Raw genomic sequence first — 18,547 nt, forward strand, 5'->3', positions numbered from 1 at the left:
TTATAAAGTTATAAGGAAAACATTTAGGTTTTGGAATGAGGTTTTCTTAAAGTGTTTCTCTCAATTCTTGAAATGTTTCAATTCTTGGGCATCTCTCACTCCATCTGTTGAAGACTTGAAAAGGCATGTGGAATAGAGTGCACAAGATCATGATCCATGTGCTTCATTGTCCTGCAATCTAAAGATTGCAGTTAGAATACTGTGGATAGGTGATAAGCAAAGGAAAGAATGCTCAAAAGAGGCCAAGACACTCCATGTCTCCAAGTTCATCATGAGAATTGTTATGCTTGTGGTGTTTGCTGTAATTATCAACCAGCTCCACGTTCATATATTCTACCTCTGTATCTTATTTTTCAAAGGACAAACCACATAATGTACATAAAACACATATCCAATCATGTAGGCTGAAGAATAATAAATTCATCAACCACCTTTTCCTGTGTTCTTAGGAAATTCATTTTCTAACTTCTATTTTATAATGGCTTCTCCTATATTCCTCTGAAAACCTGTGAGTTTCTTTGAGTTATGATCCTTGACTCATTCATCTTTGTTTCTCATTACCTTCAACAAGAAAGTATTCAAATAAATGCATGTAGGACGAGTGAGTGAATGTAGTACAAGCTCTCTAAGAGGAGAAATCCCTCATTAACTGATTGTTGCCTGTGGATACTGAGCTTAGGAGCAAGGATGGGCCATTAACCAATGTTGGAATTGACTGGAATAAAATGTTCTGTTAGTCCATACCGGTGCCTCTGGGGTGTCTGTGCAGCACTGTGCCATGGGATGAGTTGCTTGTACATTTTCACCAAAGTACGAACTAGAACATAGACCCTGTGAGATGACGAGGTGCTTCAGGCTACCTTGTCCATTCATGGACGACCTACAGTGGCATCGATTGTAATTATCATACTCTTTTTCTCTCTTCCCAGTGACTTCTGTTAGTCACATCCAGCTGGTCTGCATTTTGCTGCTCTCATGATATGATTAAAGGTGTCCCTGCTGCTCATGTCATTGGGGGCTTTAGCTCAAGGCTGATCTTTTTTGTGTTCTACCTCCCCTCTTAACCTTTATACCATCCTATTTCTGACACTTCTTGATTTGGCTTTACCAGCCAGCGAGAACATTATTTCTACAACCATGTCAGCGACTTCAAGCAAACCATGGATATCCAACCTGTGCATCTCTACTTATCTTGGCTACCTTTGTCAGTGTTTGCTTTGAAAGGCAATTTTTTAAAGTTCACATTTCTGGCAGTTCTAAACAGGGAAGGGGACAAAATCTGACTGCCTCATGAATAAAATATCACTGTGTCATGCTATCTTTACTCTTAGGTTGTTACTCAAGAGCATGTTGTTTTCAAAGCCAAATAAATGAGTGTAGAAAACTTGAGACTTGATTCAGTTATAAATGACCTTATCCTGGCACAAGGAATATTTTAATCAAATACTTTTCAAGCAAACTCTTTTTGCCTTCTATGTGAAGGAACTTCTTGAACCTCTTACCTGGACATAAATAATTTGGACTTTAGAAATAGGAAGAATTTTTATGCTTTGTGAAAATATATAAATAAAGTGATACCCAAGGATCTTGGTATTAGGATATTAGGCATTAACTGACATATTTATTATTTACATAAACTTTATTGAATGGATAGTCAACTCAAACTTCAGGTGACAGGGTTAAACAACCAATATACATTTCTATTTTTTAAGCATAAATATTTATTTGGTGAGGTTATTATTTGGGATGGAAGTCATAACTCCTATTCAGAGACAAATATTGTATTTTAGAAATATGTATTATGTGAAAACACATGCCAGATGGAAATTACAACATAGAATATTTAGAAAGTGATAAAAATGGAGTGATAAAAATGAAGTATAAGTATTTGTACATAGATGTAGGTCCAATTCACAGTAAGAGTGTTTGAGACGCCTCTTGACAGAGTATGTAGATATTAGACATTTAAAATATCTTACTTTACTCTGAATCATTTGGATATTATAGTAAGGACTTCAAATTTCATCAAGATGTGAAGAATTATTTGGGGATCTGAGTTAATTTGATACATTTTTTATTGACAAATAATCCCAGCAAAATTTCTCAGTACACATGGATTCTGCCATGGTGTGTGGTTTCTGGTGATTGCTGTGAATTCCTGAGAGAATAATTCCTAAAAAGGAGAGTTTACAGTGGTCTTCATTGTAGATTGCTGAAGGGAGCCATGTTTAATCTGCTGCTAGGAAAAAGAAATAACTTTCGGGGCAGTTAGAAGTTACAACTTTGTTTTTAGGTAATCTCAAGTGCACTGACTGTTAACAGCTGATTCCCTTTGGTATTGTAAAAATCTCTGCAATCATAAGAAGGCAACTTCTGAAAAATATCCTAAATAAATAAAGGAGCTTATGGAATTAGCACATTTGTAACCTGTATTAGTAAGTATAATTAGTTTAGCAATTATTATTCAACTTCCATGATTTTTTTCCTGTTTTTTTTTAAGGAATGTGAAATGTTAGATAGATTAGATTTGTGATTTTATTCGTTATTTAGAAGAGTTTGATTAATTAAGTTTGTAATCAGTGTTGAAGCATTTGGGTAATTTAAATGGATAAATTTTTGCTTTATTCCATTTTGAGAAGCATGTGCACAGAGGAATATTAGTTATTTATACCTGATGTCTAAAGGAATATCATTTAAATAATGATATTGATAAAATGGACAATAAATAAAATGTAAGTGTTTGCTGGAGGAAAAAAAAAAACTGATGGGGCTGGGGCTGGGGCTCACTTGCCTGGTATGAGTGAGGCACTGGGTTTGATTCTCAGCACTGCATGTAAATAAATAAAGGTTTATCAATAACTAAATTTTTTTTTAAAAAAAGAAACTACCATAATATTTTATGTACAGTAATCCTTATTTCAGAACTCATTTAAAAAAATCTTATTTCCAGATTTTTGACATCGTAAGTCTCTGTTTACTTCAAGAACTCTTCAGAGAATTTCAAGACAACCGTTTTGACCTATAGATTTCACATGATTCAGTTGTATGCATGGAATACTTTTAGAATCCAAGGGATATGTTCCATGAAATTGGATAGCTATCTTGAAACCCTTGAAGGGTAGCCAGATGGAAGTCATCACACGTGGAGAAATAGCATCTGTAGGCTGAAGTTTCTGCATGGTGTGAAGGGGAGAAGAGGCATGGGAAGGTGGAGTAAGGTGGCAAATCACATCCTATCTTAACACAAGGAAGAAAGTTCTCAGAAGCAGGTTCAAGAAATAGTTAAGTGGTTTGATCAAAGAAGCTACAGGCTTCCTTCTAATGAGTGTTTAAAAAGAGACCTGTTGACCATCTGGTAAGAATAATTCCATAGTATTCTTTTTGGGCAGCTGGATTTGGATTAAATGATCTATAGGGAACTTTTAAAATGCAATGATCTAAGAAAGTAAAATGATAGAAGTTTCCCGCTTTTAAAATTTTGATGATCACTGCCTTTGTTCCTGAACATTATTATAAGAATTTAAGGAAGGACAAAACTCAGAGCTCTTCTCAAAAGTTTTCAATGCAAAATATAGATTTTTTAATTTAAAAATAAATTTATGAAACAAGTATTTGGAAGAGACATAAAAGACAACTTGTATATTTTCCATATGAAGTAGTAACAATTAATTTTAGAGTAGATGGGTCTCTGTTAGGAAAATATCTCCGTGATATTAGTTAGTTCAGTTTGGTTGTCAGCAATAGAAACTGTTGGTGCATGACAAAGCAATAATAGGCTTTATTGCTAGGCATGATGAAACAGTCTTGTGATTCCAGTTATTTGTGAGGCTGAAGCAGGAAGATTGCAAGTTTGAGGCCAGCCTGGGCAATTTAGTGAGATCCTGTTTCAAAATAAAACATAAAAAAGGGCTGAGAGTGTAACTCAGTGGTAAAAAGCTTGCTTAGTAGGTCTTATACCCTGGGTTTGATTTCTAGTACTGAAAAAAAGGAAAAAGAAACAACAACAAAAAGAATTTATTGATGAGACTGAGTAGCTCACCATACTTAAAATTTGAGACATCAGCTTGGATATGAACCAGAGGTTCATGAAGATTTGGGTGTCAGGAACTAAAGCAGAATCCCTTCAGGATGTCATCAAGGAGATGAATCGATTTTTATTTTATTTGTGCATTATAGCTATTTATAAACAGTGCGGTTCATTTTCATTTGGACACGTTTTAGTCAGCTTTTTCACTGCTATGACTAAAAGACCCAACCAACACAATTGTAGAGGAGGAATAATTTATTTGGGGACTCACAGTTTCAGAGGTCTTAGTCCATAGACAGCAGAATCCATTCATGGGGGCTCAAGGTGAGGCAGGACATCATGGTGGAAGAGTGTGGCAGAGGGAAGCAGCTCACATGATGCTCACATGATAATCAGAGAGCAGAGAAAGGTCTCCACTTCCCAGATACAAAAATATACCCCAAAGCTATGCCCCCAAGACTCACCTGCTCTAGCTATACCCTACCTGCCTTCAGCTCCTGCCCAGTTAATCCCATCAGGTGATCAATTCACTGATTGAATTAAGGATCTCATAACCTGATTATTTCTTCTCTGAACCTTCTTGTGTTGTCTCACATGTGAGCTTTTGGGGAACACCTCACATCTAAAAACCACAACAGGAGATAATCATAATGCTTTGAATAAAATTCGCTCCATTTCAATCGCCAGCACTTCCTCTTTCTCTCTACTCCTCCCTTCCCCTGTCTTCCTGCCTTTGTTCTGCTGGTCTTCCTTCTATTTATTGTATTTTAATGTGATTTATAAATATGAAGGCAGAATTCACTGTGGGGTGTGTGTGTGTGTGTGTGTGTGTGTGTGTGTGTGTGTGTAAATATAATGATATTGACCAAATTATGAGCTATACAATCTGATAAATCTCATAATTTAGTCAATTTCATTATTATCACTCTGCTTTTCTGCCCTTTTCCCATCCTTCTCCCCGCTCCATCCCTTTCCTCTAAGCACTGATCTCCCTTGTCTCTTCCTGGGATCTGGCTCTCCCCGACTCCTTTTCATTTTCACTAGCTTTCGCATAGGAGAAAAAGCATTCTATCCTCAACTTTTTGAGCGTGGCTTATTTCACTTAGCATGATGTTCTCCTGTGAATACTGGTGGTTATAGGTCTCAGTTTCACTCAAGATTCAAATTCTGGTGAGAAAGTAAAAGGATGTAATTTTCAAGCCTTGTTCATTCCTTGGCCTGTGGAAGAAAACTTCTTTCATACTGACATATCATTCAATAAGGTGGATTGCTTCCCAAGGAAACATTGGGGTGCTATTAAAAACTGGGGGATACAAGTTGGTCTGAGGCAAAAAAAAAAAAAAAAATGTGCACCACAGAGCTTGACTCATGAATTCTCAACCCTCTCACTTCCTTCAGCATTGCCTTCCTTCCTCCCTGAAATGTAAGAGCAAAGTGTAGCCTGGGAGTCAGGAACTGTTCTGCACATAAAATGAAATGTGGTGAAAAGGACATATGGAGTCCCAGTGACGTGATGTAATTTCTAGGCCCTGTAGAGGCTCTCACCAGAAGTTACTAGTTCTGGGGAGAGTTGATGGAGTTTTTCCAGTTATATTTAAATTGTATTATAAGTTGTAACTTGTGTTTGTCATTCCCTAATCCCTCTCCCATTCCTTCTTCCTATTCCAAATGTGCCCTGTGTTCATGGGGCTTTGGAATAGAGAAGAATCAGTTGGAATGAGGAATAGTAACGATACAAGAAACCTCCACAAAATCAATGAAGTGTTATTGGAAAACAAGGTCTTCATCAGGAAAATGTGCACTGCCCTAGAATTCATGAGTGTGATAGGAAACTGGCCAAAGGAGGGTATGATTTCTGATTTCTACATTGATTGTGTTAGAAAGTCAGGGTTTCTTATTTGCACAATGTATTTGGTTGCTGCTGCAACCAAAATGCCTATCAAGAACAAGTTAAAGAAGAAAAAGTACTTGGGGCTCATGGTTTCAAAGATTCAGTTTGTGGTCAGCCAACTGTGTAGCCTTGGGCCTGAGGTGAGGCAAAGCATCATGGCAGAGGGCATAGAGGAGAAAAATTGTTCAGTTCATGACAATGAGGAAGCAGAGATGAGAGGCAGAGAGATAAGTTGGGGGCAGATACAGTCTAAGAGCATTTCCCCCACCCCTATGACCTGCTTCCTCAGCCATGCCCCACCTGCCATTAGTTTCCACAATGTAGTCCATTAAATTTATTAATCTATCAGATGGATTCATCCACTGATGAGGTCAGAGCTCACATAATCTAACACACTGCACTGCCTAACACAATCCTCTAGGAGTTCTTAAAGATCTAAACCATAATGCATAGTAGCCCATACACCAGCTTTTTTGTCCATAGATATTCTTTTTGACTGACCTGTGACAACTTGATTCCATCTCAGCTTTGATTCACAGTTTTAAGGAAAAGTATGGGTATTCCATTTCTCTTCTATAGGAAAGATGAAGGAAGTGTTTTATCTCTCATATACCACAACAAATTTTTAAATACCTCTTTGGGATTTTTTTAAAAGTTCCTTTGGAAGACTTGTACACATTTAACTTAAGGTTTTATAATAATCTGATTTATGGTTACAGCATTTGAATTTCAATAAATTATTGCTAAATTTAAATAAAAGCGTATAAATTTAACAATTTAAGGTTATTTATTAATTTAATTTTGATTTATTATTCAATTACATTTTCCATGTGAATGTAGATACTAGGATTCCTAACAATTTACAATCACTGAATAACTTTTTACATTTAATTTAATTTAGTATTGGCAGTATATGAATTTCAAAGAAATTGGAACAGTTTATCTTCATTTTACCTTCATGAAACCTGTTCTACACATGTTGCCTTCTAAAGGATAAATGTAATATAACTCAGGGAACTCAATTGTGTTCTTAAAAATGAATTTTTCTCTTAATTTGTCACTTTTTAACTAAGTGAACTATTTGCATGAAGAACATTAATAGAAAATAATATATAGTAATAAATATTGTATTATAAATAATTGAGAAACATGATTTTAAAGAGTTATTTGTTTTCTTTAATTGAAAAAGTTTAACATGGGAAGAAATTGTTTTAGTCCATTGAGAAAATATAGAACTTTTTTAGCCCAAGGATCCAGAGCCCCAAACTGTATGTATCTCCCTTCAGACATCAACACAGATCTTAGTACTGACAACTGTACTGACTTTTAAGTTGTTATCAACATTTGAGATGTAGTCCATTATGAATTTATAAAAGGCTTAGGTGGTGATAGTGATACATATCAATATATACAAAATGATGACTGGGTGGAGTGGGCATTTGTAGAGTGGACAAGTAGCTAGAATACATAGAAGAAATTTATTATGGAGGTAATTTCACTGTTCCTTATCTGAGCAGGGAGGGTTCTCCTTGAGACCATGCCCTCTCATCATTCTCCCATTGGGAGAGTAATGCAGCCCTGTGAGCTACTAGTCCAGCGAAAGTCCAGGGATCATCACGGCAATAGCCCTACTTTCATAGTATAAGTGTGATTCTTTTTTTTCAAGACTAGGAAAATACTTAGTTTGATAAAAGATCCAGTGCCCTGGTCTTCTGACTACTACTCATTCATTCATGGGTTCCTCTTAGTTACTATTGTTTCAGAGGGTCTAAGAGGTTTTCCTTCTCTTTCTGTTCTTTACAGCCTAAAAGGAAGCAATCAAATGGAATATTTTTTTAACACAGTGTAGCAGAAGATTCAGGCCTTATTATCTAGTATAAAAGATGTGTGTTGGAAATTAGTTTTTTGTCCTTAAATGTTGTATTTAATACTTTATGACTTTTACAGAAATAAATTATTTTTGTCATAATTCATTATTTATGGAATACTTTTAATAAAATTTAACATAATTCCACAAAATGACATGCACAAGAGAAAACTGTGCCAGAAGATAATTGGTGCAGTGCTACACAAAAGAACTCAGGACTTTTTTTTTTTTTTTTTTTTTAAGTAGAAATATATTGATGGACTTTCTAAGAAAAGCCATTTCACTAGCAATGGCTGATCATCAACTTTGGATTATTCAGAGTCCAAAAATCTAATTTATAAAATTTTCTTTCTGTCCTTAAGTCCTCTAAAGTAAATGAATTAAAATTTTGGAAGCAAGCACATTTTTAAATGACTTCTCTTGACATAATTTAATTAATTCTGCCTGTGAGATGGAAGGGTGGCAAATCCATGGAAATCGTCAGAGTGGATGGTGGTCAATTTTCTGTTTTCTTTTTTTTTTTTTTTCTACTTTTTCCTCTTGGCAATTTTGTATCAGCTTGTGTTTGAGTTTCCGTATTTTTCTACAAAATATATGCACTTTTTGGGGAAAAAAAGTCCACTGCTTCTGTATCAAGCTAATCACTATATCCCCGTCTCCTGCACCACAGGGCTGATTTCAATGCCCGACAATTAGTCCCAGGAGATATTTGCTGGCGTCTTTGGAGAAGATGTTCTTTGATTTTATAAAAGACTGACAAGACACTTTCCATCCTTCCTTCCCACAACATTTCTTCTTTCTTGTAGGTACCAGTTCCTTTTACAGTGTGAAATAAGGTATCATGTATCATGTTCAAACATTGTGATATTAGGATGGAGTTAACAGCAAATATTCCAATATATGTGTTTCATGTTTTTTTTCCCAAATATTTTACCCCTCTGGAAATGTACATTGAAATAGAATAAAATGAGGAGAGTGGAAACACCATTCTCTTGGGCTAGAACTTGGTGAAATAGGACATCTCTTAGCATCACTGAGAACCTGGGTTTTCCCTGTGGGCTGTAGCTTCCTATTCACAGATAGCAGTGAGGCAATTATCTCCTTTTTTTGTCTTTCTACTTTCAGGCAAAAGCTGTTGATGTACAATAATTGAGTTTTCCCAGGGCGTCTAAAGAAGAAAGGGCATGGCATCAAGAGTGTAGCTAAGCCCTTTGTATTCATTTCTCTCTAATTTAAAAATAAATTGTTATGTAACATGTGAGGCATAAATGAAGTAAAGCTAAAATATAATAAACATTCAGACCATGACCCACTTCCCAGCTCAAAAATTATGCAGACAATTTAGGGGTCTACAGTATGCCCCTTATTAATTTCATAAGCAGTCAACTCCAGAATGTCACCATCATCCTGAATTTTGGTTTAATTTTGTCTCTTTTTTTCCTTACAGTTTTATAATCTCTATCTGTACCATTAAGCAACATACTTTGAGTCTTGCTTATAGTTGAATTACATAAATTTGAGACATGCCGGATGTTTCTTTCTTTTGTGACTGTTTTGTTTAATAAATTTTATGTTTGAGGTCAGTCCATGCTGAAGCTGTTTCCTGTGGTCCATTCATTCTCAGTGTCCAGCTCTATTGAATGGAATAAGTATAGTTCATTTGATCTCTGTTTTCAATTGATATGTTTTTTTGGCTCCTGAACTTTTTCTTATTGCAAACCTTAAAGGTTATTCTCACACATGTCCCCCAATGCATATGAGCAAAGCTTTCTGTAGAGAAGGGCTGCTGGTTTACAGAATATGAAAATGTTAAAATCATGGTGCTAAAATGTTTTCTAAAGTTGCCACTCAAATTTCCTTCCTCCCTCAACCAATAATTTTTGAAAGTTTGGTTTGACTCATATGGTCATCCATGGTTGTTTATACTGAACAACTTTTAACTACTTTTGGTAGGTAGATGAATGAATGGTATTTCATAGTTTAACTACATTTAGCAAATTACTAATGAGGTTGACCATCTTTTTGTTTTTTATACGCCATTTACAATTCTCTATTTTTTGACTTAGTAGTTATTGGTTTTGTTAAATAGTAAAATTTAGTGTAAAAAGCCATTTTTCATCTCTGATTTGTCTTTTTGTTCTTAATCTTTACATAAAGTTCATCACTGATTTTTACAGTTTATATTTCTGTGTCTTATTTTTCTAAAAGCTCATTGTACACTCAAGGCATCAGTGATGCGAAGTCTCAGTTTTTCTAAAATATTTTTTTTCAAATAAACTTTTCCTAAAAGCTTAAAATTTCTGCCTTGCCCATTTAAGAATTGGATTCATGTTGAATTGTTTTGGGTTGAGAGGGTATTTTCCATTTATATTGTCCTCATGGATAATTCATTGCCCAGGGACCATCCTTTTTCCTGTGATCTACTAAGCCCACCCATTTCCATGTAGTGCTCATATGTATGGCTCTGGATTTGTCATTATGTCCATCTGTTTCAGTCAGCTTTTTTTTGTCTCTGTGACCAAAAGATCTGACAACAACAATGTAGAGGAAAGAGAGTTTATTTTAGCTCATGGTTTCACAAGTTTTGTCCATAGATGGCTGACTTCACTACCGTGGGCCCCAGGTGAGGCAGAGCATCATGGCGGAAAGGTGTGGTGGAAGAAAGCAGCTCAGGACATGGAAATCAGGAAGCAGAGAAAGCTCTGCTCACCAAGGACAAAATGTAACTCCCAAGGCATGCCACCAGGGACCTCCTCGTTCAGCTACACCCCACCTGCCTTTGGTTACCCCAAGTGAATCCCTATCAGAGGATCAATGCACTGATTAGGTTAAAGGTCTCATTAACCCAACCATTTCACCCCTAAACACTCATGCATTGTCTCACACATGGGCCTTTGTTAGTGCCTCCCATCTAAACCGCAACAGCATCCTTGTGCCAGTGCTACAATACATTAATGAATGCAACTCTATAAAGAGTGGAAGACCAAGGGTAAGAGTGAGCATTTGTCCTGTTCTGGATCTTGAGGAAATGCTGAGAGCTTTTCTCCACTTATGCTTTCTCCGATAATATCATCTGTAGGCTTGTTATATGCGGCCTTGATTTTTATAAGTACCTAATTTATTTAGTGTTAATATCATGAAAAGATGTTGAATGTTTTTCAAATGTCTTTCTATGAATTAGCTGAAATAATTATATGATTTTATACTGTATGCTGTCAATATTGTGCATCCCATTTATTGATTGACCTATTCTGAACTATCCCTGTGCCCCAGAAATAAATCCCCCTTGTTTATGGTGTATCAACCTTTTAATATGCTACTGAATTTGGCTTCTAGTATTTGTTGAGAATTTTTGCATGTGTATTTATCAGGTATATAGGCCTGTAATTATAATTTCATGTCTGGCTTTGGTATTAGGTCGATGCTGGCCTCATAAAATGAGTTCAAAAGTGTTCTCTCTAATCCAGTTTTTGAAAGAGTTGAAGAATTGGTATTCTTTAAACATTTGCTTGAACTCAGCAGTGAATTCATCATATCCCTTACTTTTCTTTGATGGGAAATGCTCCATTGCTAGTCCAATCTCCTTATTCATTGTTGGTCTGTTTAGATTTTCTATTTATTTGTGATTCATTCTTAGTAGGTCGTTTCTAGGAATTTTTCCATTGCTCCTAAATTGTTCAATTTGTTGGGTAAGACTCATGATTCTTTGTATTTCTATAGCAACCGTTATAAGATTTTCTCTTTCATTTCTGATTTTATTTATTCTAGTCTCCTCTATGTTTTTTTATTCATTATGGGAGTTAAAGTTTTTCTGTTTTGTCTTTTAAGAAGAACCAATTCTAAGTTTCATTGATTTTTCTATTCTTTTTCTAGTTTTGATTATTTTGTTCATTTCTGCTTTGACCTTCATGATTTCCTTCCATCTACTCACTCTGGGCTTGGTTTGTCATTCTATTTCTGGTTCCTTAAAGTATAAAGTTAGGTTTCTTTCTTTCAGATAGATTTTTTTTTCATTCTTCTTTTTTCATTTACCTGTTTGGAAGTTCCACACTCAGGTTCTATTCAAGTAGTTTTTCACCCAGGTTTTTTTTTTTTTTTTTTTTTTTTTACCTTTCACCATTCCTAGTGAATAAAGTCCAGGCTTAGTGAGCCCATGTCCTCATTCTTGTGAGATGCTCCATAATCCAGCAACACTCACTGGTCATCCCCCCTTTCCTTGTGAGTGCTGTGTTTTCCCTTCATTTTCATTCCATCTTGTTCTTCCCGTGTATTTCTCTTTTTGGAGTTGGTCAAAATATTAACCAACTTATTTGTCAGCATTTTTTATTGCATTTCCAAGCTCCCATCTGGGATAATTTTTCTTCATCTTTAAGAGCATTTGCAATTGTTTTAGTTATTGTGTGTTTGTGGTGAAAATCTCTAAATTGGCTTTTGCCTAAAATTTAATTGGCTTACTTTTTAACAATAATTCTGAGTATATAATTCTGTTTCTCCTTGGCATTTGCAGGCATGATTTCTTGCTGCCTTTACTATTATTTGGAGATCAGTAGTTCTAATTCCTGTTGGTCTCTAAGTGGTCTTTCATTTCTGTTCTTTCTTTTCTTTCTTTTTTCTGCTTTCAGATCTCGTTATTGTCTTTGTTATTCCATAGGTTTGCTATCATGACCTTGGAATGAATTGATTTTGACTTATATTTTTTCAAATTTCATGTCTTTTAAGAATTTCAGATCCACATCTCTCAACAAATTTGACAAGTGTTGTTTTTTTTTCTTTGAATATTATTGTTTCTCTTTTCTGTCATCTTCATCTGGAAATTCAGTATTGCATGTGTCGGGCCATCTTGCACAATCTCACTGAGTCCTAGTGATTTTATATTTCCCATATCTTTTCCCACTGTGCTTCAATTAGGATGAATACTTTGAATATGCTTCTAAGTTTACTGATTCTAATATTCTTTCTCTCATCTGCTTCATCATTTAATTGAGTATTAATTTCAATTACTATATATTATTTAAAGAGAGTCTACCAGATTTTTAGAAACCTATCTATTTTAGAAACCTATTCACATGATGAATATATGTGTTAACACTATGAAAAAGTAAAAATTTTAAATATGAATTACGGGTAAGTGACTATGAAAATAGATATCATCCTATGTGAGTATTTTCCACAGGTGGAGTATTTATGGATCTGTTCAACCATCTTCGTTTTGTCCCAGACTTTTATTAATGGTGCTGTGTTCTTGCTTATAGTGTTCATTTTACTTAAAACTTAATGTATGGGATTTTTTGAGGTCTGGGCTGAAACAGTTTTCCTCTAGAGAAAGATTTTTTCTTGTTATTTCAGATATCAGGGAGCACCACCACATCTGGGGCCCTACGCCTTAGATTCCAGACTTGCTGTTTTTGATGACATAGTGTAAACTTAGACTGTGAATTCACATGAAGTTGAGTTGTGGCTGTGAGTTCTCAGGAAAGTACATTTATTTTTCCCTCAAGCAAGTTCCAAATTCAAAACAGGTGAGTTTGTTACTCTGTTTTGTGTGTGTGTGTGTGTGTGGCCAGATTATTTCTTTTTCCACTTTGTGTTGGTATACAGATGATTGCTGTCCTCTGTGTTCTGGACATCAGAGAATTCTAAGTTTTCCAGAATTTGGTGGAAACCCTTAAGTTATGAGAATGTTTTGGTGCTTGATTATCTACTAGTTTCTATTTTCACTCTATTCCAGACTCTCTGAATTTTTTCCTTCTGTTTCAACTCATTGATGAATTAGAAAAGAAAATTACATTTTACTAAATATTGTGAATATTTCTTCTATACTGTAAGATATAGGAGTCTTTCAAGGAGTACTTTATATTCCACTTCCTTTGCTTTCTTTCTCCATTTCCTATGTTGCTTTCTTATTTCTTTCACACTAGTTGGCTATGGGGTTAAACACAGTTTTATAAATTTTCACTAAGAAGGGATTGAGATGCACAAACTGTAATAACAATTTTTGTTTTACAGCATACCATAGATTTTATGGTTGAGTACCTATTTAAGGTGAATATTTGAACACAAGTGAAATTTATTTTGTGTTTTTAAGTTTTACTACTTATACACATTCATGTTATTGACCAACTGGATTATTATTTTAAGATATGGTCTTATGTTTACTTGTATAAGGGTATCTATTACACTACCAAAATATTTCAAGTTGGAAAGCAATAACACTACATGCCATTTATTCAGATTCATTTACATGACAATTTATTTCCTAGATTATTAGATTCTGTATATTTTAAACATTTTTTTTTGTAATGCAGTCTCAGAAAGGTCTTCTAAGCTTCTTCTGCAATCATTTTTAGGCTTCCAGCATTTGTTTGAAATCTCAAACTCTTCAACTCTTTTTAGCTAAAACATAACCGTTTCTACTTGTTCACTTAATTCTCATAGATAGGTGATCTAGTTTATTCAGTTAAGTTAGGGGAAGTAAAAATATATTTTGTTATTTATAGTAGAGAATTTTCTTCAATTTAGAATTACTTGCAAATTGTTTTTAGGAGGCTAATTGGACTTTTGATTAATTGCAAATTTCTATTCACCCTGATTTTTTCCACAAGTGATCATATCTTTACTATGCCTGAACCCTAATTTACTAAGAGTCCTATCCATGATTATTCCTTGAGTGACCATTTCCATTAAATCTTATAGCTTTCCTTCTAGAACAGTTTAAGGTCTTTTTTTTTTTTTAATGTTTCATGGAAAAAAAAAAAACCAAAGCTTTATAGGCTGTTTTCTGTGCTTTTCATTATTGTTGTTGTTTTGTTGATATGTGAATCTGCTAAGAGCAAGATGTCTGGGTGAGAAGAGTCCAGGAAATGTTTAAAGGATTTTAATTAAGATACGAAGCCTTTTATGGAAATTGTGTCTTTCCAAATATTTCTGGATTCTTACTTATTTTGTAGTCAGTTATGAAATTACTCTCTATATGGAAATATAGTATTATCTATATGGTAATCCACTTGACAATCCATGCTTCTTGTATGCAAATCATGGATTTTCAAAATTGCATATGCACAAAAATTCCCCATATAACCCTGTCAAAAATAACACATAGACTTCAAATATACACAGACACTTATTTAGGGTGAGATCAACTGATATTATGGCTTATAAGACAATTTTTCATAAGAATTGCAATTCTGCTGTCATATATAAGTAAAAATAATAATAAAAAAACCCTCTCACCAGCAGCAGAATCTGATCTGTTAAAAAAAAAAAAAAAGACTTGATACTCTGCCCTTGCACACCTTTCTAACCTTATCTCTTTGTACTCCTTCTATCGCAATCTGGAAAGTCCAGTTCCATTTGTGCTTTAGGTTCCTTGAGCTTACTCTACTTTCCTTCTTGAACTCCTGGCTCCTTAAAATTCTCATACCTGGCTCCTTCTTTTCATTCAGATCTCATCTTAATGTCACCTCCCTAAGTTGTCTCTGATCCCACATCTGAGTTACCTGCTTTCCTCTGCATTTTCCTGTTGATTTTCTTCACAGAACTTAGAAACATCTGCAGTGGTCTTATTCTCCCTGCTAAAATTTAGTTTCCACGAGAGCAGGAATTGTCTGCTTTTTTAACGTCTACAGGAATGTCTAAACTAACCATGTGCTTCGTGCAAAGGGAGTGCTTTTATAATAAATAGTTCAGTAAATAATACCAAGTAGTGGAAATCTCCCCAGTATAACTTGTTTTGTTGTAATAATGATATAATGTGTAATATTTTATTGTCCTTGACAATTTTTATACCATATTCACACATTTCATGTTATTACCTTCAATCTGATAGAAACCATTCTAATTATTTATTGTAAAGGAATTGAAACCTTTATATGCAAGCAGCTTAATACTCTGACTTTTGAGGTATGTAATCAGAACTTTTGTGTTTAGTTCATTTCATCTTCATATACCTTTGTTGGAAGTAAAATGTAATAAAATATAAGTGATGTGTGAGGAAGTAGTTGCCATGGTAAACTTATATTTCTCAATAATGTAAGAAAAATTCCTTTGTAAAAGTCAAAACTAAATGTCACTGCTAGTTTTGTTGCAGTTACAGATTTTAAAAAGATGTTTATTTCTAAAAACTACCTTATTCAGATATTTTTCTTCCTCAATCAATTAATCTCTCTGTGGTCCTTAATTAGGTATAATGAAACTTCTTGAATCCAACCAGCCTTGTAAAAATATGTTTATCACTTATGTAAAGTCTTCAAATGAAAAATGCGAAATAATCCTGCTTGAGCACTACCAAAATTATCTTCAAACACTTCATCTTTTGCTATTCTTCTTTGTAGAAGTAGTATATCAGTTAGCTTGTGCTAAAAACATCCACAAAATTAATGGCTTAAACAACAAACATTAATGAATATTTGCTTGAAATTCTATGGGGAGGCAGTTTTGTATTGTGTATTTTTTTTAGGTCTCTCTGGGGTTCACTTTCACAGTTGTAGTCAGCTAGCACCTTGATTGGGGCAGTCAGAAAAGAACAGCCTTCCTGGCATGTTTATCTGTGATGTAGTTATGAAGGAACCAAAACCAGATGCAGAGCAGAGATGATCCATCTCATCTCTTAATGAGAGAAGCTTCAAGAGAGGTGTTCAGGGGCTGGGGCTGTAGCTCAGCGGTAAAGCACTTGCCTGGCACGTGTGAAGCCCTGGGTTTGATCCTCAGCACCACATAAAAATCAATAAATGAAATAAAGGTATTTATCCGTCTACAACTAAAAAATATAAAATAAGAAAAGAGAGGTGTTCATACGGAATGGAGGAATTGGTGGTCTTCTGTTAGTAATTTACCTAAAGGGGTTTCGGAAAGTCACTCCTAGAAATCATCATCTCTAGGTAGTAGTGTTCAGGACGCTGCCTACTGTGAAGCTGGCACAGCCACAGAGACAGCCTCTTCTCTCCCATTCTTTTTTTTTCCTTAATTGGAATACTTTCTTTTTTATTGATTTTTATATATATATGACAGCGGGAATGCATTAAAATTCATATTGCACATACAGAGCACAATTTTCCATACCTCTCTTTGTATACAAAGTATAATCAATTCATGTCTTCATACATGTACTTTGGATAATGATGTTCATCACATTCCACCATCATTGCTAACCCCCTGCCCCCTCCCTTCCCCTCCCACCCCTCTACCCTATCTAGAATTCATCTATTCCTCCCATGCTCCCCCAGTCCTACCCCACTATGAATCAGCCTTCTTATATCAGAGAAAACATTCAGCATTTGTTTTGGGGGATTGGCTAAATTCACTTAGCCTTATCTTCTCCAACGCCATCCATTTACCCGCAAATGCCATCATTTTATTCTCTTTTATTGCTGAGTAATATGCCACATTTTTTTATCCATCCATCTACTGAAGGACATCTAGGTTGGTTTCACAGTTCAGCTATAATAAATTGTGCCGCTATAAACATTGATGTGGCTGTGTCCCTGTAGTATGCTATTTTTAACTCCTTTGGGTATAGACTGAGGAGAGGAATACCTGGGTCAAATGGTGGTTCCATTCCCAGTTTTCCAAAGGAATCTACATACTTCTTTCCATATTGGCTACACCAATTTGCAGTCCCACCAGCAATGAGTGTACCTTTTTCCGCCCATCCACACCAACGCTTGATGTTGATTGTATGCATAATAGCTGCCAGTGTGACTGGAGTGAGATGATATCTTAAGAGTAGGGAGGGCAGCAGAATACAACAGACACTAGTATTGCTGTATGAATATACATGGCTGTATAACCAATGTAATCCTGCAATCTGTACACGTGGAAAAATGAGAATTCATACCCTACTTGAATCAAATGTATGATATGTCAAGATCATTGTATTGTCTTGAGCAACTAATAAAAAAAAGAGTAGTTTTGATTTGCATTTCTCTAATTGCTAGAGATGTTGAACATTTTTTCATGTATTTATTGATTGATTATATATCCTCTTCTGAGAAGTGTCTGTTCAGGTCCTTGACCCATTTATTGATTAGGCTATTTGTTTTTTTTTTTTTTTGGTATTTAGCTTTTTGAGTTCTTTATATACCCTAGAGATTAGTGCTGTATCTGATGTGTTGAGGGGTAAAAATTTACTCCCAAGATATAGGCTCTCTATTCACCTCACAGATTGTTTCTTTTTTCTTTTTTTCTTTTTTTGAGAAGAAACTTTTTAGTTTGAATCCATCCCATTTATTGATTTTTGATTTTAATTCTGATGCTATAGGAGTCTTCTTCATCATGTTGGGTTAGGCCCCAACTTCCTAATTCTCCCCCATTCTTAAAGTCACGCCAGAAAGATTTCAGAAATGTTGCTTAGAGAAGCAGGCGTGAGAATTTTGAAGTGATGGGAAAAAGGAGATGGGACATTCTCAAGGAAGAGAGTAGGTCCATTCAGAAAGGAGAAGGATGGTGTGCCTTTCCTGCCCTCCAATTTTATTGGATGTCCCAGGGAAGTTTCCAGAGTGTTTTGCCCAGGTTCACCTCTTGGCTTGACTCACAGTAGGATGACATTACACTTTCAAGTCCCCACTGCACATGACAACTCTAGGTGATTTGGGCCCATGCCGACTGATTCTAATTGGAACCTGTTTTTACAGACTTTGTGGGTAGGGGAATTAGCCTCATCTCCCTGGGTTCTGGGATTTGGTTTGTGTAAGGGTCAACACTCCCCATCCCCTGCCTCCCACACTTCAGTGCATCTTGTGTTCTTGTTGGCATTTTAGCCCTGCCA

The sequence above is a fragment of the Urocitellus parryii genome, chromosome 10 (genome assembly GCF_045843805.1).
Source record: "Urocitellus parryii isolate mUroPar1 chromosome 10, mUroPar1.hap1, whole genome shotgun sequence".
Lineage (NCBI taxonomy): Eukaryota > Metazoa > Chordata > Mammalia > Rodentia > Sciuridae > Urocitellus > Urocitellus parryii.